A 21,493-nucleotide genomic window follows, 5' to 3' on the forward strand; every position below is an offset into this window, starting at 1 on the left:
TAAAACAACCCCAATTTATCTCATCTGTCTTGAATGTCCTACTTGTCATCTCAGTCTATCCCACCACACAAATGTCTTTGAGCACATGCTCATCTTCTATCCTACAGATGTGCTTGTGTGAACAAAGTACCCTTATTTGATGAGTACTAACAAACTTGAGAGTTTTGCCTTTGAGAAAGATGCTACATGCCTGAGTTTGCACCACAGTTTTATTGATACTTAGTTAGGGAGAATGGGTTGCAGTCATGGGAAAGATAATGCATTGGTCTTTGTAGATCAATTTCTGTATGGACAAGTAAAGCAGTGTTTTGTTGTTCACATTCAGCCTTAATAGATTGTTGAGCTTGCCTAGCATGTAAGGAGACTCCTTCCAAAGCTGCAAGGAAGACAAGGTGGTCAGGAGCATAAATTAGGTGATGTTAAACAGACAAAGAGCTAAGTCACAGCCCTGTTTCACTTTATTCAGCATTTGCTAAAACATACAGTGCAATCCATACTGTCATAGATGAACATCACTTGAATAGGATAAGAGGGGAGGAGGAGTAAATTGGAATTTTACTGGAAGCAGTAGAATTTAAAGGAAGTATTACAGGGGCAGGAACTGAAAGCATGTTATTAATAAGGATGACCACCAAACATGTTCTGGTACTAGTAGGATACTTTTGTCTTCCAGAACCGTTAGTCTATCCAAAGATATCACGAGACCAGAGGTTTCATCAAGTCTAAAGAATGAAGATTACAAAAGGATGGTGTAAGATAATCCAGGTCATGTCACTGATATCAAAGTAGGCAGTCTTACTGTACACACTACACTAGATGTGATCTCACCAAGAGTCACAGCAAGGCTCCCCTAGCTTTACCTTCCATCTTATTCACAATAAAGGTCAATGTTCTATTTTCCTTTCTAAATATCCCTTCTATTGAACATGTAGAGGTTAAGGGTTTTGTCCATTTGTTAGTAAATTTGCGACGTGAATTAAAGACATTGCAGTGTCACTGTGCCAAAAGCCAGAAACTCCCTTAACAGCATTGTGGATATACGACAGCAAACTGACTATAATGCTTCTAGCAGGCAACTCATCATCATACCTTAGAACTATATTGGAAGCTAGGGATGTAATTGCCAGACCCCTTGCTGAGATATTTGTATCATGGATAGTGACAGGTAAGGTCTGGAAGACTGAAGCTTGGCTAACGTGGTACCACTATTTAAGAAAGGTGGCAAGCAAAAGCCAGGGAACTATAGACTGGTGATCTTGATGTGGGTGGTGGGCAAGTTGTTGGAGGGACAGGATTTACATGTATTTGGATAGGCAAGGACTGATTAGGGATAGTCAACATGGCTATGTGCATGGGAAATCATATCTCACGAACTTAATTAGGTTTTTTGAAGTAGTAATAAAGAGGATTGATGAGAGCAGAGGACATGATGTAAGTGGACTTTGGTAAGGCGTTTGACAAGGTACACAATAGGAGACTGGTTAGCAAGGTTCTCTCTCAGGGAATATAGGGAGAACTAGCTATTTGGATACAGAATTGGCTCAAAGGGTAGAAGATAGAGGGTGGTAGTGGAAAGTTGCTTTTCAGCTTGAGGACTGTGACCAGCAGAGTGCCACAAGGATCAGTGCTGGATCCACTACTTTTCATCATTTGTATAAATGATTTGGATGTGAACAGAGGAGGTATGGTTAGTACATTTGCAGATTACACCAAAATTGGAGGTGTAGTGGACAATGAAGAAAGTTATCTCTTGATCAGATGGGCCAAGGGGGTGAAGAGTTGCAGATTGAGTTTAATTTAGATTAATACGGAGGTGCGGCATTTTGGAAAAGCAAATCAAATCAAATCAGGACTTAGGCACTTAATGACAATCTTAGGGAGTGTTGCTGAATAAAGAGACCCTGGAGTACAGACTCAGTTCCTCGAAAGTAGAGTCACAGGTAAATCTTTTCTGAACCCTTTCAAGTTTCACAACATCTTTCCGATAGGAAGGAGTCCAGAATTGCACGCCCTATTCCAATAGTGGCCGAACCAACGTCCTGTACAGCCGCACCATGACCTCCCAACTCCTGTACTCAATATTCTGACCAATAAAGGAAAGCATACCAAACATCATCTTCACTATCCTATCTACCTGCAACTCCACTTTCAAGGAGCTATGAACCTGCACTCCAAGGCTCTTTGATAGTGAGGGCACTGTTTGGTATGCTTTACTTTATTGGTCAGAGTATGGAGTATAAGAATTGGGAGGTCATGTTGCAGCTGTACAGGACATTAGTTAGACCACTTTTGCAATATTGCGTGCAATTCTGGTCTCTTTCCTACCGGAAAAGTTGTGAAACTTGAAAGGGTTCAGAAAAGATTTACAAGGATGTTGCCAGGGTTGGAGGCTTTGAGCCAAAGGGAGAGGTTGAATAGGCTAGGGCAGTTTTCCCTGGAGTGTCAGAGGCTGAGGGGTGACCTTATAGAGGTTTTATAAAATCATGAGGGGTATGGATAGGATAAATAGACTAAGCCTTTTCCTTGGGATGGGAAGTCCAGAACTAGAGGGCATAGGTTTAGGCTGAGGGGGAAAAGATAAACGGGACCTAACATTTTCACACAGAAGGTGGTGTGTGTGTATAGAATGAACTGCTAGAGGAAGTGGAGGACATTGGTACAATATCAGTATTTAAAAAAGGCACCTGGATGGGTATATGAATAGGAAGGGTTTAGAGGGATATGGGCCAAGTGCTGGCAAATAGGACTAGATTAGGTTAGGATATCTGGTTGGCATGGACAAGTTAGACCAAATGATCTGCTTCCATGCTGTCCATCTCTATGATTTTGAGGTGAACTAGGAATGGGCAATACAGTAAATGCTAGCCCAGCTAATGCCCACATTTCCTGAGTGAAGAGGGGGAAAAAAAAAAGAGACTTTAATCAGTTACAGAATCTTAAAAGGGAATAAATGGTCTTCAAGGACCCAGTAGCTCACTTGAAAAAATAGCAATGACAGCTGTTTTGAAGGGAACAGGTGGTTATAAGTGCAAGAATGGATAGTGACTGGAAATAGCTGGGGAAGAATGAGCTGAACAAATATGACTGCAAACATCAAGCCAAATTCAAGGCAGTTCTAAAATCCTGAAACTTTTCTAAGGACAAGCATTCAGAAATGGAATTATAAATTTCATGGTGTGCTGGAGGACAGGGGGACTAGGAGGGAGGAGGTCATGTACTAAGGAACACGTGAACACCTTATGATGGCAGTGAGTTGCCTTCTTAATCTTTGCGGTCAACGTGATGTAGGTACATGTGAACAGTGATTGGAGATCACATGAGATGCCAAGATCAAGACAATAAACATTAACTTGATGATGGTAAACTCAGGAGAATGGTTAAGGGGAGCAGATGTGAAGTCTGAAATCAGAGGATAGATGTCATTTATATGCAATGGGAAACATAATATATCACCTTTCAGACTTTGATTTGTTGTTGTGCTGTTTTTCACAGTGATTTGCTAGGTAAGTATCATTAGTGCTCAAACATGAATTTAAAAAGGTTCAAAAGATTGAAAAAGCGCTCAGATAATTCTTACTTTGTATTTTTTTTTTAAATATAAAATTTAAACCTACCAGCCTCAAGCAGCATACATTCAAGTCTGATCAAAAACAAAACACTGATCGGACGTGTAAACAAAGCTTGGTAGTTAGTACAATTTCCAAAAAACTCATTTGAAATTAAATCATAATTATTCCATTGATTGCCAGCTTACACTGTTACTTGGTTTCATGGTACGTTCAGTACTTATTCAATTGTCACGTTACTGTTTAACAAACTTTCAAATCAGCCAGATGGAAATAGGACATCCATTTCGAAGTCTGAGACTTTGTACATGTCACGCAAGACCTCAAGGAAATGTTTCAAGAGAAACATCATGGGAAACGGCACCTGCTTATCAATGTGGTTAAAATATCTGAAGGAAATCTATACCAGTAGTGAAAAAAAACTGTATCCAATTCAAGAGCTTGGTGTAGGCGATAATCAATACAAGTTAAAAAAAATGCACTTAAATCAAATTAGACCTCCACAAATTTTAGTTTACAGATTTTTTAACTCAGAAATATGTTGACAGGAAAATGGAGAAGCAGGTAGGAATGAAGCAACAAAAATAATCAGTTCTGGAGAAACTCAGCAGCTCTGGCATCTGTGGTGGCATTGGTTGTGAGTCCAATACAATTCTTCTCAGGAAAATAACAAAGTAGTCTTCACAAGGTTTATGATCAATTTCACGTCAATGGATGTGAAATTGACTCACTAGTGAGCAACAGGGCCAGAAAATGCAAAATATTTCCAAACTATATTGCTACTGAGGTAACAATTGCAGCCATGGGGAGAAAATTAAGAACAAAAAAGACCGCAAATTATGATAAATGTTTGCACTGGTCACAGATGAATGCATTTCAGGAACCTTCTGTTCTGAAATATTAAAATAGGGCAATTTTTTTTCACTGCACAGCTGGGTTCCATTATGACCAAAAGCAACATACTGTAGATCCTGGAAACCTGAAATGATTGAGAATATTTAGCTTTAATTTTATATTGATTACTGCTTTTTTGGTGCACTAAAGATCTGGGATGGTACTATTGTTTAGAGGTGTGCTTAGAGCACTGGAATCCAAATGATAAAAGAAAAATTGCAATTAATGTTATGTAATACACACCCTTTGTGACGATCAACAGATGTCAATTAAAGCATTAATTGTGGGTCTTCTGGCCCATCAATTCCTACTTTTGTATTTCTTTTTCCCTTTTTAAGAATTACAGGCTAGTTACTCAGATGGCTCATTGGGAAAATAGCAATTAATTTTGTTGGATAAAAAAAAACTTAAAAGATTCACCATCTGAATTGCAGTTCCGAGTGCAATGTCATTAAATGGCATAATGTTGGACTTTGAATGTGACATGTCAACTTCAGTTGTAGAATTAGTCACAGTCAGAGTTGTGCAGTACAGAAACAAATGTTTTGTTCCAACTCTTCCATGCTGACACCCTAAATTAATCTAGTCCCATTTGCCAGCATTTGGCCCATATCTCTGCAAACCCTTCTTATGTACCCATCCAGATGCCTTTTAAATGCAATTGTGCCTATCTCCACCACTTTCTCTGGCAGCTCATTCCAAACACACACCACTCTGAGGTTGCTCCTTTAAGTCTCTTTTAAATACTCATCTTAAACATTTGCTCTCTAGTTTTGGACTCCTCTACCTTCAGAAAAAGACCATGGTTATTCACTTTATCCACACCCATCATGATTTTATAAATGTCTGTAGGACAGGAGAGAATCACCGTGGCAAGAGCTACTCCTTTATTTGAGGCTTTTTCAAAGCTGGAGCGGATTTCCTTGCTTTCTTAGAGCAGTAATTATAGTTAAACTTTTGCTTTGTTTTTGGAACTTAAAAACCATAACCAAACTTTAAAAGTGGTAAGAGAGAGTGTGCAGGAGTTGAAAGTTGTTAAATAGCATGGAAACAAAATAAAAGTTTTACAATCATGTTGGAGGATTTGAGCTACTCCGAGGCTGAATAGGCTGGGGCTGTTTTCGCTAAAGCATCGGAGGCTGAGGGGTGACCGGAGAGAGGTTGATAAAATCATGAGGGGCATGGGTAGGATAAATGGTCAAGGTCTTTTTCCCCCAGAGTGGGGGGACAAAAAAAGTCTTATGATTAATTTTCCAAACAGGCCATACACTTATACACCATTTTTATCAGGCTTGCAACATTGCTACAATGTGCAAACAGAATATGAAGGGATTCTCTGCTTATGTTGGATTTGCATTTTGGGCATTTGCACAGTAACAAAGGCCACACCGAAGTAAAACAATTATGAAGTAATTTGTCATAAAAATGAGCAAAATTAATTATTCTGTTTATTGACAAATGGAAAAAATGCTTGAGGATCTGAGTGCGGATCATCTTCTACCAGTTATGCAGTCACATAGCATGAAACAGATCTTTTTGACCAATTAATCCACGCTGACCATGTTCCCGATCTAAACTAATCCTTTATTTGCATTTGACTTGTATTTCTCCGAACCTTTCCTATTCATGTATATATCGAAATACTACAATACTTGCATCCACCACTTCCTCTGGCAGTTTATTCTACATACAAACACTAAAACAAAGTTGTCCATTACATCATTTTAAAACTTTCTCCTCTCACCTTCAAAACTAGAGGGCATATTTTAACTCCTCCAACCTAGGTAATAGGCCTTTGCTATTCACCTTAACTACCAAGAAGGTAGTTCACAGTGCTATTTTGCTGAGCTGCTACTATAACCTAAGTTACATTAAGTTCCAACTAGCCACTTTGCTGACCTACACTAGTTCAGGGTCCAACTTAAATGCTCCCCTCAGCACGTTTAAATCCTTATGTCCGTACCCTTCCTTATCTCAGAAACCTCTTCCAGTCTCCACACTCTTGTTGCCAGAGCTGTGGACTTCCTAAACTTGACCTCTTCTGCCATTTTCTGCATGGTTTCAGGTGTCTAGCCTAAATGTCCAGGTATTCCTCACAAAACTGCACTTTAAAACATTATACTTTTTAGCTTGCCATTCAACTTGAACTAATCCACTGAAAACCTGGAAATATTTTTCTACCTTAAAAATGTACTCACATCACTTAAGTTGCACAGAATTTTGATAATCCATTTTAATGGTACAGCTGTTTGTTAAGTTTGCAGCTTGCTTTTGCTAGATCTGGCATTTCCCAAGTTTACAATCGGTCTTTCAAATGCAAACTTCTAAATAATTTGTGGAGAGAAAGCAAGCAACAAGAAGCTCAGGTTCATTTTTGCAGGTAAATCATCTGGAAAGGCGAAGTTGCAATTTACCTGCACTTCAACCAATCTAATCTACATATTGACTGCTCAGGTGTGGTTTCCTCTACACCAGGGAGGCGAAACAGAGACTGCAAAGTGACCCTGAGCTTTGTGTTGCCTGCCATTTGCTGACTAACATCTGTCTCAGGTTTGCTGCAGTACTTCAGCAAAGCTCAGCACAAGCTGGAAGAATAGCATCTAAATTTCCACTTGGGGACCAGCAGCCTTTGGGACTTTTTTAAAAAAAGGCCTATTCAATAATTTTAAGGCAAAAGTACCTTCTCCCAAACAGTTGAGGTCAAAACAGTGAACATTTTCAAGAAAGAATTGCATATTGTTCTTAGGACTATAGGGACCAAAAGGGTAATAGGAGGGAGAAGGTTTGGGTACCAAGTTCGATAATGAGCAATGATCATATTGAATGGCTGAGCACACTTGAGGGGTCACGTGGCCCCCCACTTGTTGCTATGTCTAACTTGGAAGGGGCAGAGCAGAAAGAGAATGGAGGGGGGAAAAAAAAAAATCAGTCACTGCTAGTAGTTTATTCTTAAAAAAAAGTTCAAAATACTGCCTGCAGACAGAAGTCCAGCTTGGAAGTGGAAAGCCTTATAATTCTGTTGGGTAGCGTTCATCAGCATTTATGTCAATCCCACTATTAAAATTGAAACTGACATTAGAAAATATACAATGCAGGTACAAGTACTGGAATTTTCTTACAGTTTAAATAAAAAAAAAACAAACCTTGGGTTGAATTGGAACACATACATAGAGTCATGGGGACAGAAACAGATCCTTCGGTCCAACCAGTCTAGGCCAAACATAATCACAAACTAAACTAGTCCCACCTGCCTGCTCCTGGCCCATATCCCTCCAAATGACTTTTAAAAAGGCTATAAATGTAGCTACATTCACCACTCTCTCAAGATGTTCATTCCCCACACAAACCACACTGTATAAACAATTTGCCTCATGCATTTTTAAAAATCTCCCTCCTCAAAAAAAGGACCCCATAGTCTTATAAACATCCATTCTAAAGGAAAAGATAACTTCTATTCTTGCCACTCAACCTCCTATGCTCCAGTGAAAAACAGTCCTAGTCTATTCAGCTTTTCTTTAGAACTCAAGCCTTCCACACCTGGCAACATCCTGCTAAATCTCTTCTGAACCTGCTCCAGCTTGATAATATCCTTCCCATAACTAGTCAATCAGTTATGGGAACATCACTGGCCTCCAGTCCAAAAATCAAACCTCCACCATCACACTGTCTTCTGTCAATAAGACATTATGCAATTAGCAAGTTCACCCTGAATCCTCTTCTCTCATTCATGTAAATGATTTAGATGAGAATACAGAATACATGGTTAGTAAGTTAGCAGACAACAAAATTGGTGACATTGTAGTCTTAGAAAGCCTTCACTGTCTACAAAGAGTGAGTCAATGGGCTGATAAATGGCAGATGGTGCTCAATCTGAATAAATGAGGCATTGTTTTTATATCAAAATGCAAGGGTAGGGCTTACAGTTAATAGCAGGGTCTTGGATAGTATTCTGGAACATAGGGACTTAGGGGTGCAGGTACATAATTCTTTGAGGTTTGTGTCACAGACAGGGTGGTTAAAGGCGTTTGGCATGCTTGCCTTCATTGCTCACTCCTTTTGGTATAGTAGTTGGGAAGCCAGGTTGAGGTTGTATCAGAATACAATATCCAGTTCTGATGTTTAAAGGTCTAGTTTATAGAATAGTGATGATGTCAAGGTGACAGTGTTGGACTAGGGCGAACAAAGTCAGATGTCACAACACCAGATTATGGTCTAATAGGTTTATTTGAAGTCACTAGCTTTTGGAGGGCTGCTCCTTAGACTTCACCTGGAAGCATCGAAGAGAAATTAATGTCTCAGATCTGGTGACCCTTTTGCAGAATGGTATTAATCTCAACCATAAGGTTCTGTAGGGTAGCCTAATTAATAGACCTGTAAACATTCCTCAACAGCTTGAAAAGAGAAATGTTGGACAAATACTTAAAAGCAGAATAAGCTAAACAAATCACACATGAAGGGAAGCGGATTTTTTCCCACCCTCTGGAAAGTCTTAGACGACATTTCACTATAGAAATTTTAAAAAGTCAACTCCAATTCACATTATGTTGTCAAGATTGCTTTCTTCAGGGGCAAAGAACAGTGAAACACTCAGACAACATTCTGATTCAGAAGTATTACCAATGAGGTGCAATTGTGGAATGCACAAAACTTTGTATAAGAGTAGAAAACCTCAAGACATAGCATTAATTATTAGCTTTTATCTGTGAAGGGCATGTTTCTGGAACATTTGCAAGGTGGCTTTCTTGAGCACTACCTTGAACAACCAACTAGAAAATGGCAACATTAGACCTAGTACAGCTCAACAAAAAAAAGCTAATTAGAATTTATTGCAAAAAGGAACCAAGACCAAAGAGCAAGTATGATAGCACCTTACATCGATTTAATTGTTACTTTCAAGTGTTTTAAATCTAATTTAAAAAATAGATGAATCTTTGAGGGTCAAAGTGGCAAAAGGGGCAAGGGTGGACTGGGAAATGACATTAAAGGCACGATTGCCAACTGGAAATGGAAAGCATTTAAAGAACTGGTACACCATATTTGACAAAAAATACATTCCTTTAAATGGACTGAGAGACAGAAAAGGCAGCATCCAACTACGGAGAACAAATCAAGTATTGCATTAAATCAAAGGAAGAGGCCTGTAAATTTGCCAAAAAAAAAAGTCTTGAAAATTGCAGAATTCTAAAATGTTCCCAATGAGGAACAAGAAAAATAAATTAAAAGATAGAAAACAGAATTAGAGTCAAGCACAATACGTAAAAACAGACCAAAACCTTCTGTGGTTATGTAAAACTGGAAAGATCAGCAAAAGGAAATGTGGTTTTATTACAAACTGACAAGAAAACTTCCAATAGAGAAAATAAAAATGACTAAAAAAAACAAACAAATGCTGCATACATCTTCACCAAAAACCTCCCATAAATAAGAGAACCTAGGGACTAGTGTAAACAAGGAACTGCAAGATGAGTTTAAACAAAAAGAAATGAGACAAGAAAAATTAATGAGACTTAAATTATGTAAACTCAATTAGACTGGAGGACATACATCCTAAAGCATTGAAAGAAATGTGCGCAGAAATGGTTGATGAGTTGGAGGTCATCTTTCAAAATTGTGTCAACCCTCGAGTGTTCCCTGCATATTGGAAAGTGTCAAATATAATCCTACCATCTTAAAAAAAAGAAAACTAGAGACCCATTAGTCTAACATAGGGGTAAGTTTAAAGGAAATGTGCGAGGCACATTTTTCACACAAAAGGTACAGTGTGCCTGGAATGTGCTGCCAGAGGTGGTGGGAGCAGACAATAGTAGCATTCAAGAAGCACCTGGATGAATAGGAAGGGAAGAGGGGTACAGATCCTGTTAAGTGAAGACAGTTTTAATGTGGAAGGGCAAAATGTATTGGGGCATACTTGGAGGGCCATTGGGCCTGCTCCTTTGTTGAATCGATCTTTCTAAACACAACAGGCGGAGTGTTTACTGGTTGATCGCAGAAAACCCATATCAAAATAGGAACATGTTGCTGACAAGATGGATGTTTCCACAAATGAAAGTTCTAAGTTAAATTGTTTATAAAACAAGAAAGAGACAAAAGTTACTGACTGCAAAAAAAATTAATCTTTAAATGTTTTAAAGTAAGGTTAATTTTATTTTGTAATTAAATACAAATTTTCAGAAGAATATTACAGGCAAAGGATGAACTGTAAACAGAAAAGCTTGCTTTTACATCCTTAGGGTCTCTGAAAGCACTCTGCAGTCAATTAAGCCCAGTCACGTTAGAACTTAGAAAATGCTATAGCTAGAACAGATCAGAGGCTGAACATTCAACCTTAGGTGGCTCACCAACTCCTAAATCCTTTTACTCACCTACAAAAGGTATCAGTATACAACATATCACCTTCTGAATGTGCCTTAGCAAAGAAGATCCAGAGAGATGTGCAATGGTTTTTGCTTGTTTATTTTAAGCAGCTCAGTGATGCGGGATTCTGTGCTTCATGGGCTGTTCCCTGCGATGCAAATGAGACAAACATTCACTGGGCCTGGAGGACCATGAGTCAGTGAAAGATACTCTTTGGTCTGTGGAGAAAGTGAGGACTGCAGATGCTGGAGATCAGAGCTGGTCAGCATCCAAGCAGCAGGAGAATTGACATTTCAGGAATTCCTAAAGAAAGGCTTATGCTCAAAACATCGATTCTCCTGTTCCTTGGGTGCTGCCTGACCTGCTGTGCTTTTCCAGCGAAATTTTTCAACTCTTTGGTCTGTCCAAAACTTGTTGAATAATACATCTTTACGATGGAAAACCAATAAGTGTTGCAGACTAGTACAGTCCAAAAAGGTCCAGGACTATGTAAGAAAGGCTGGAAGGAAAAGCCAAGGAACTACAGACCGGTGAGCCTCAGTGGTGGTTAAGTTGTTGGAGGGGATTCTGAGGGATAGGATTTACATGCATTTGGAAAGGCAAGAACGATTGAGGGATAAGCATGGCTGCACATGGGAAACGGTCTCTAACTTGATTAAGTTTATTGATGAGACAACAAAGAAAATTCATGAAAGCAGAGGCACAAGTATTGTCGGTTATGAACTTCAAAGCGTTCGGCCCTGTCCCACATGGTAGACTAGCTGGTAAGGTTAGATTGTATAGAATCTAGGGGGAAGCCAGCCAAGTGGATAAAAATATTGGTTTGAAGGTAGGAGACAGGGTGATGACGGCTAATCCATCTAACTTGCACATCTTTGGACTGTGGGAGGAAACTGGAGCACCCTCTGGAAACCCACAGACATAAGGAGAATGTGCAAACTCCAATCCAAGGTTGGAATCAAACCAGATTGCTAGCATTACGAGGCAGCAGTGCTAACCACAGAGTCACCATGTCACCCAGTTGCAGGTTGAAGGTGGTGTTTGGCACACTTGCCTTTATTGGTCATGCACGGAGTAAAAAAAAAAGTTGGAATGCAGTGCTCTGGCTGTGCAGGACATTGGTGAGACCGCTTTTGGAACACTGCATACAATTCTAGTCACCCTTCCATAGGAAGCGCATTGTTAAACTTTAGGGTTCAGGAAAGACTCTCAAAAGATAGTACTGGGACTTACTTCAGCTATAAGGAGATGCAGAATAGGTTGGGACATTTTCCCCCTAGAGTGGAGACCTTAGAGATTTAAGATCATGAGGGGCATGGATATTTTGAATAGTCTAGTCTTTTCCTCAGGTGGGGCATTCCAAAAATAAAGGGCATAGGTTGAACATGAAAAGGGAAAGATTTAAAAAGCAACTGAGGGGGTAATTTTTTCCCCCCCCACATAAAGGGTGGTGTGTGTATGGAATGACCAGCCAGAGGAAGTGATGGAATTAGAACACTTTAGGGCACCTGGATGGGTATATGAATAGGAAGTATTGAGGGGGAGCACAGGCCAAATGTGACAAAAAGGGACTAGGTCAGATTGGGATGTCTGGTCAATGTGGATGAGTTGGACCAAAGGGTCTGTTTCTGTGCCAAGGGAAGCACTAAAGTCCTAAACAGCTGCAGCTATGGCACAGTGGGGAAAGATCACCTCTTAAATCCTTTGCTTGTTTGGCTAGAGGCAACACTATCCAGGACAAGCAGGCAAAAGTGAAGACTGCAGATCAAAGTTGAGAGTGTGGTGCTGGAAAAGCACAGCAGGGTCAGTCAGCATCTGAAGATCAGGAGAATAGGCGAAAGGGAGGACTGCAGATGCTGGAAGTTAGAGTCAAGAGTGCTCATTCCTGATGAAGGGCTTTTGCCAGAAACGTTGATTCGCTTGCTCCTCAGATGCTGCCTGACCTGCTGTGCTTTTCTAGCACCACATGCTCGACATTATCCAGGACAAGCAGTCCATTCCAGACATTATGTCATGGCTGCAGCATTTAATATGTATAAAATGCAACATGGCAAGTCACGGCAGCTTCTTCATTAGCACATTTCATGCAAATAATCCCAAACCATCTAAGACCAGGACAACAGGTGCAGAGAAAACCAAGATCAAGAAATACTCCACTGTCACTTGGATACATGATCACCATCCCTTCACTGTTGCTGAAAAGCTGCCTATAGAATTATGGAAATCTCAATTAAAATCAGTAGTTTCATTAAAATGACTCAACACCGTCCTAAGGAAAACCAAGCTTAGAGGTTATAGTGGCCTTCCCAAAGATGGATCCTGAAAAAAAATAATTCACATAGAAAATCTGTTTGATAATTACAGAAAAGTAACAAGTGCATATAGATGTAGATATTAATCCAAATAAATTTATTTAAATTTTAAGCATATCATGATAAGCTATACTGGGAAAGCATATGCTCACATGGTTTGGAAGCAAAGTGCTTATACCAATCCAACTCAAGTAGGTAGGGAATCCATAAGGGTTAAGATCAATCTATTTTTGGCACCAATGAAAATGAGTGGAGCAGGATGACAGCTTCAATTTCTACATTCACAGAACCCACTTTTCACCGAGTTTGAATACAAGAATTGAGTTTTGTAGTATCTAAATCACTTTAAAACAATAACATCCTTCAAAATCACTGGCAGACAGACCAGTCTTGTTAATCCTAATTTGAAACCTCAATATACTAAAATGATTATCTCCATTACCAACAACCATTGTACAACTTGAAGTACATTCTGTAACGTGCCCAAATTTGAAGTGGTAATTATCCATAATTTCAAGTTTTCCAGTTTTAGCAAATATAATAGATGAGATAAAGTTTAGATTAGATTAGGTTACAGTGTGGAAACAGGCCCTTCGGCCCAACAAGTCCACACCGACCCGCCGAAGCGAAACCCACCCATACCCCTACATTTACCCCTTACCTAGCACTACGGGCAATTTAGTGTGGCCAATTCACCTGACCCTGCACATCTTTGTGATGTGGGAGGAAACCGGAGCACCCGGAGGAAACCCACGCAGACACGGGGAGAACGTGCAAACTCCACACAGTCAGTCGCCTGAGGCGGGAATTGAACCCGGGTCTCTGGTGCTGTGAGGCAGCAGTGCTAACCACTGTGCCACCGTGGGCGGGTCAGGTGAATTGGCCATGCTAAATTCCCCGTAGTGTTAGGTTAAAGGGGTGTAGGTGGGTTGCGCTTCGGCCGGTCGGTGTGGACTTGTTGGGCCGAAGGGCCTGTTTCCACACTGTAAGTAATCTAATCTAATCTTAATCTAATCTAAAAGTTTGATCTCATTCAGTAGAGAGTTTAACACCCTCACTATAATCTCTCAATTGGCTGTCACTGACAGAGTTAAAATCCATATTGATTCCCAACTTTAAGTCTTCAGAAATCAGAACTAGTGGTGAAAACTTTCAAACAAGATTGGAAGATAACTTTTTAAGTTACATCACATACATTAATCAGTTAATTCTAAAATTGAAGAACAGGTAAGTGAATCTATTAAAAGCAAACTACTGGGCAAAGACTAGGAATTTAAATTAAATGCCAGATTGATAACATTTAAACCAATCATGAGTGGAACCAGTCACCTATCCAGCCACAGTTACAAACCCAGCCGTATCACAATTTAAATACAGCACGTTAAGACAAAATTTTCACACCTGAAAACACGTTCTACACAATTGACAACTTCCTTCAGTGAATAAACATTAATTTCACAAGTTTAATACATTGTCTAAGAACGACTAGACCTGTCTTAAAAAGATTAGACCAACATGCAATTTTTGCTGGAAGTTTCCCAATTATCAACAGATTAAGTTTCGCCATGTTCGGTGACTAGACTCTCTGACGTTTCACAAAAAAAAGAGTAACATCTTCGAAGATAACTGTCTACATTTGCGAGGCGTTATAGCTTGCTCTCCTCACATGCAGAAGAGGTCCCAGACCAGGATACAGGCGGCCAAGTGGATTGAAAAAACGGCCTAGAGCAAGGAGTGGTGAAAGTAAAAGGTGGAACAGAACCTGCTTCCACCTGGGATCAATACCCAGGGTGTATCCAGTCAGTAGCGCAGAGATAACCTGCGGAGTGAGAGCTTTGCAGCAACAGCTTTACAACGTGCATTCCTAGACCCCAAAGTCTCGCCCACCATTTCACAAGATCGTGCGCACACCACCCGGATTCCTTTTTTTTAGAAAAATGTCGTTAGCCACGTCGGGAGGAATCCACATTGACCCTCATCCTGGAGCACCAACCAACAACCACCGCAGGCAGACTGCCCAAAAAGCGATCGGGGCGGCGGAGATAGAGAGATATTTCCCTACCCCGACCCCACGCGGCCGCCATTTTACCCCCTCTACAAGGGGGGGGGGGGGAAGAGAACGCGGACCGAGAAGGGCGAGCGGCAAAGCGGACCGAAAAGTGAGAGAGGGGTTAAGCAAAGAAAGACGGCAGCAGCAGGAGAACGAAATTTAAAAATAAAAGAGAAATGGAAAAAAAGTTAAACATCCGTGCTCGCTTCCCGCCAATCCCCTTTTCCCGCTTGGAGATTTTTTTTCCCCTCTTGAATGTATTCGCTTTTTGGTTCTGTCCAATCCCGAAGGCGGTGGGAAAGCGGGGATTGGGGGTGGGAGAGTTGTGTGATAAGAAGCTACCCCCACGCCGTATCACTGCCTCTTCTCACTCCCATTTTCCTGTCCAACTCCAGCTCGCAGCCTGTTGGCAGCAATTTGCCGGACTTACCCCGCGCTTTTGCCCCTCTGATTGGCTCCGGTATTAAACACAATGCCCCGGCGGCGAATAGGAACACAGCAGCACAAGATGGCGACCAACTGCGAGCGGCCTTCTCCTTCGCGAAACCGCTTGCTGCGCATGCGCTGTCCGGCCGCCGATGAGGGGGCGGGGAGCCGCACCACTGCACCTGCGCGGCATTCACGTCCCCCTCCTCAGGGAAATCTGGCATGAATCACGTGGTGCCTTTGGCTCACGTGGGCCCTGGCGCCGCAGGGGCATGTGACTCCAGTGAAGTGCTGCCGCCATCTTGGTAATGGAATGTTTTTTCTTCTTTCGCTCGTTCATGTAGGCTTCTGGCTGGTAGCCTGCTTTTTTTTGTTTTGAAGTTGCCATATTTGTTAATTAATTACCCGAGCAAGATCCACCGCAGATACCTTTTGAACAAAGGAATGGGAAAGACTGTAAGTCACTCGAAAGTGTCTTGTGACAAGCCCCATCTGTTGAATGGTAGGTTGTGAAGATTTGTTGGTGTCTCTGGCTGGGCCAGCATTTATTGCCCATTCCCAATTGCTGAGGGGGCAGTTAAGAGTCATCTACATTGCTGAGGTCTGGAGTCACATGTAGGCTACACAAAGTGAGGATAGCAGTTTCCTTCCCTAAAAAGATATTAGTGGATGAGTTTTTCCAACTGTTGGTATTGGTTTCACCCTCATCGTTAGTCTCGTGATTCCGGATTTTTTTATCGAATTCAAACTTCACAGCTTGTCATGATGGGATTTGAACCAAGGTTACCTGGATCTCTGGATTCATAGTCTAGTGATAATACACTGGCCTATCGCCTTCCCTAAACTGCTCCAAATCTTGAAAATAAATGTGAATCAGGAATTTAAATTGAGGACGAAACTTACAAAACTTACCATTAAAGGGAAGCAGTACTTAATAAATTGACAAGTATCCAAGTACACATGGATTTTGTTAGGTTCTTAAAAGGAGTGAAGTCAAATAAATAATTGCAGATACTGTAAATGTGACACAAACCCAGAAAGTTGCTGGAAAAAACTCAGCAGGTCTGGCAACATCTGTGGAGAGAAAATCAAAGTTCACATTTTGGGTACAGTGATTCTGGGTGATGTTGGTACAATAATAATGACCATGGGTTAGAAATGCAGAGACTCTGAGCTAATACCTAAGTGATATTGTGGGAGATTAGAAATGTTGTTTTTGCAGATGGGTGAGGGGTGTAGTCGGGGGAAGGGAAGGGAAGGGGAACATTATACAAACGGTCGTGGAATTCTTGTAGCATGTAGCATACTTAAGGCTAAGACTTTAATGAATATAGAGGGTCTTTTAAAGAAAATAGTTTTAAGCTAGGGAATAACTTTAAAGTGTTGTAGCTGACCACAAAAGAAACAGCAGGGGCATTTCACAATAAAGCTTATAGTATGATAAGAGAAACTGGATAAAAGAACAAGCTGTAACAAACAAGGAACAAAGCATGCAGACGAGGACAGCAGGATGGCCAGATAAGAAAATAACTAACAAGTGAGGTAATCGGCTTATGATAGGATGGGAAAAGGGAGGCATGATTCCGCAACTTGTAAACTAAATAAGAATACTAACAGGCTCTGTTTTCGCGCGCATTTCTGTTTGATTACAGAAGCATCCGGTACTTGCAAGACTGTACTAAATTGTTCTTGTTTCCAAGGCTTTGTCTCAGGCTGATTGACTTGTGAGTGAGTTCTGTTTCTCACAATATGAGTTCAAATCCCATAGTGGCATCCCTCAGTGCCAAGGTTTGATTCCAGCCTTGGGTGACTGTGTGGAGTTTGTACGTTTTCCCCATGTCTGTGTGGGTTTCCTGCAGGTGTTCAGTTTTCCTCCACAGTCCAAAAATGTGTAGGCTATAGGTGGATTAGCCATGGGAAATGCAGGGATAATGTGGGGGGATGGTTCTGGGTGGGATGCTCTTCAGACAGTCAGTGCAGACCTGATGGGTTCAATGGTCTGGATCTGCATTGTAGGGATTCTATTATTCTTCAGAATGAACTTGAACAGTCATTGGACTCAAAACCTTAACTCTGTTTTTCTCCCTGTAGCCAGACCTCCTAAGTTTCTCCAGTACTCTCTGCTTTTGAGTCTTAAAAGATGTAGCAAGTGAAGTGCTGGTCTGTAACATTAACTATTTCTCTCAGTACAGATGCTGCCAGACCTAATTGTCTGCAGCATTCTGTGTTTAAGATTTCTAGCATCCTGGGTATTTTGCTTTCATTAAATGTAGCTGGTCAGATTGTTTATGCATTTGTTTTAATTTTCTAAAACTCATTATATTCAGGCAAGGGTCTTCTACATTGGAAAATAGCAATTGTAACTATTTTATTCTAAAAGGGAGGCAGGCAGAAAAGTGGAAGCTGATTGCTGGGCCTGTGCTGAGATATTTGCATCATCAGTAGTCACAGGTGAGGTGCTGGAAGACTGGAGGTTGGCTAGCATGATATTATTATTTAAGAAAGGTGGTAAGGAGAAGCCTAGGATCTATAGACCAGCGAGCATGATGTCGGTGGTGGGCAAGTTGTTGGAGGGAGTCCTGAGGGACAGGATTTACACATATTTGGAAAGGCAAGGACAGATTACAGATAGTCAGCGTGGCTTTGTGCGTGGGAAATCATGTCTCACAAACTTGATTTTTTTTGAAATAGTAACAGAGGATTGATGAGGGCAGAGCAGTGGACATGATCAATATGGACTTCAGTAAGGTGTTCGACAAGGTTCCCCATGGGAGACTGGTTAGCAAGGTTATCTCTCATGGAATATAGGGAGAACTCGCCATTTGGATGCAGAACTGGCTCAAAAGTAGAAGTCAGAGGGAGGTGGTGGAGGGTTGTTTTTCAGACTGGAGGCCTGTGACCAGTGGAGTGCCACAAAGATCGGTGCTGGGTCCACTACTTTTCATCACTTACATAAATGATTTGGATGGAACATGGGGGGGGGGGGGGGGTGGAATATTGGAAATGTAGTGGACAGCGAAGAAGGTTACCTCAGATTACAAGGGGATCTTGATCAGATGGACCAATGGCACAAGGAGCGGTAGATGGAGTTTAATTTAGATAAATGTGAGGTGCTGCATTTTGGGAAAGCAAATCAGAGCAGAATTTATGCACTTACTGGTAAGGTCCTGAGGAGTGTTGCTGAACAAAGAGACCTTGGAGTGCAGGTTCATCGCTCCTTGAAGATAGAGTCACAGATAGATAAGATAGTGAAGAAGGTGTTTGGTATTCTTTCCTTTATTGGTCGGAGTATTGAGTATAGGAGTTGGGCGGTCATTTTGCGCCTGAACAGGATGTTGGTTAGGCCACTTTTGGAATACTACATGCAGTTCTGGTCTCCTTCCTTTCAGAAGGATAGAACAAAGAGAACAGTACAGCACAGTACAGGCCCTTCAGCCCTTGATGTTGTGCCAACCTTTTATCCTACAATAAGATCAAACTAACCTACATACCCTTCATTTTACTATTGTCTATGTGCCTATCCAAGAGTCACTTAAATGTCCCTAATGTATCTGACTCTCCTACCACCACTGGAAGTGTATTTCACACACCCACCACTCTGTATCAAGAACTAACCTCTGACAGCTCCCCAAACCTTCCTCCAATCATCTTTAAATTATATCCCCTCGTGATAACCATTTCTGCCATGGGAAAAAAAAGTCTCTTAATATTCACTCTCTCTGTGCCTCTCATCATCTCTATTAAGTCACTTCTCACCCTTCTTCACACCATGAGAAAAGCCTTAGCTCCCTCAACCTTTTCTCATATGACATGCCCACCAGTCCAGGCAGTATCCTGGTAAATCTCCTCTGTACCCTCTAAAGCTTTCACATCCTTCCAAAATGAGGCAACCAGAACTGAACACAATATTCCAAGTATGGTCTAACCAGGGGTCCATCAAGCTGCAGCATAACCTCACCACTCTTAAAACTCAATCTCCCTGCTAATGAAAGCTAACACACCATACGCCTTCTTAACAACCCTATCAACTTGGGTGGCAACTTTGAGGGATCTATCCATGTGGACCCCAAGATCCCTCTGTTCCTCCACACTGCCAAGAACCCTGCCTTTAACACTGTATTCTGCATTCAAATTTGGCCTTTCAAAATGCATCAATTCACACTTTTGCAGGTTGAACCCCATTTGTAACTTATCAGCCCAGTTCTGCATCCTGTCAATGTCCTGTTGAAACCTACAACAGCCCTCCCTATGATTCATAGCTCCACCAACCTTCATGTCATAGGCAAACCTACGAATCCACCCTTCTACTTCCTCATCCAAGTTATTTATTAAAATCACAAAGAGCAGAGGTCACAGAACAGATCTCGGCGGAACGCCACTGGTCACCGAGCTCCAACATTCTGCCAAGTTGCAAGTAGTCAGAGAATAAGTACTGTTTTCAGGACTGGGCAAAAGTGAAGACTGAAAATGCTGGAGATTAAAGTCGGGAGTGTGGTGCTGGAAAAGCACACCATCCGCGGAGCAGGAGAGTTGATGTTTCAGGCAAAAGCCCTTCATCAGGAATGAGACTCTCCTCAGGACAGTCAGGACAGTTAATAAGCCCAATAAGTTACTGATGCATTCACATTAATTTAGACATTGCCAAGTAACTACAAAAATATGCATGTGTATACTATTGCTTTTTCTGCACAGAAATAAGCAAGTTACCAGATAAAAGTAATACACTTGGATACCTTGATTGTTAATAAAACAGCATTAACGTAAAAATCATGTACATGTCATGTGATTCAGTAGCGCAAACGAAATTATACATGAACATCCCTAAAAATATTTTGACCAAACAGGAAATGCTGGGCTGTTCCCCATACTGGATTCAGTATAACATGATGTGCTGAACAGATCTGATCATCTTACTCATGAGCTGACATCTGCTTTCAGCTGGGAGAACCTCTTGCACAAGTGTACAACATGGAAAAGAAATTAAACATAAGCAGATGCAATAGACAGATTCTCTCCAGTGCATCATTTAAAAGTTCTGAAAAATATAAATGTTCTATGATCTTAAATAAACTGAGCATCAATTTCTAAATAAACCCAATTTTTATTTGTTTTTTCCACTGGTGAGGCCAGGATTTACTACCAGAATCCTAGCATTAGAAGTGATGATGTGGTAGTGAACTAATATCAATGGATACGTAGAAGCTGCCCTCAGCAGGTGATGTCACCAAAGCATAGAATGGTGATGAAAATACAAAAAGAAAATGGGGAAAAAAAAATCAGCGCGTGACTCAAGACATTAAATAAAACAAAGTGTCAGAAAAACCCAGTAGGTCCGGCAGCACCGGTGAAGGGAGAAACAGAATCAACATTTCGGAACCAAAAGTCAAACTGGACTTGAAACATCAACTCTGCTTCTCTCCGCACAGACTCCGCCAGACTGACTGTGTTTCAGAGGCACTTTATGTTTTCATTTCAGATCCCCAGCATCTGAATTGAATTGAATTGAATTGAATTGAATTTACTGTCACATGCACCGAGACACAATGAAAAGCCCCATCCCGCGAGCAACACAGGCAGATCACATAAACAAATACCACAGATAGCACATAACAGGTAAACAACAGCAAAAACAAAAACACAGGCACAGGCAAACATCAAGAGCCTGCAAGTCCACCCAGCACTCCAACAACAGCAGGGCAGAAACTGCCGCAAAACCAGCTGGCGCGCGTGCTCAGGCCTTTGTACCCTCTCCCCGATGCAACATGCTTCCATTATTGCTGCTCTTCAGTTATAGAATCATAGAATCCTTACAGCGTGGAAACAGGCCCTTCAGCCCTCTGAAGAGCTATCCACCCAGACCCCTTCCCCAACCCTATTATCCTATATTCAAC

General features: G+C 41.1%; 1 protein-coding gene across 7 annotated transcripts in view; it reads right to left on the minus strand.

The window, feature by feature from the left end:
- LOC122563074 (nuclear transcription factor Y subunit alpha-like) overlaps window positions 1–15,725 on the minus strand; it is a 68,044-nt gene extending 52,319 nt beyond the window's left edge. For 4 of the 7 annotated variants that reach the window (XR_006315479.1, XM_043716452.1, XM_043716456.1 and 1 more), the window contains exon 1: window positions 15,607–15,725. The gene's annotated coding sequence lies outside the window, so the exon portion shown is untranslated. Of the gene's footprint in view, window positions 1–14,888; window positions 15,498–15,518; window positions 15,537–15,606 lie in introns of those variants that run through there. The other 3 variants (XM_043716455.1, XM_043716454.1, XM_043716453.1) reach the window with 3 other exon arrangements.
- Between the last annotated feature and the right edge of the window lie 5,768 nt (window positions 15,726–21,493).

This window comes from Chiloscyllium plagiosum, chromosome 26 (assembly GCF_004010195.1).
Source record: "Chiloscyllium plagiosum isolate BGI_BamShark_2017 chromosome 26, ASM401019v2, whole genome shotgun sequence".
In the NCBI taxonomy this organism is placed as follows: Eukaryota; Metazoa; Chordata; class Chondrichthyes; order Orectolobiformes; family Hemiscylliidae; genus Chiloscyllium; species Chiloscyllium plagiosum.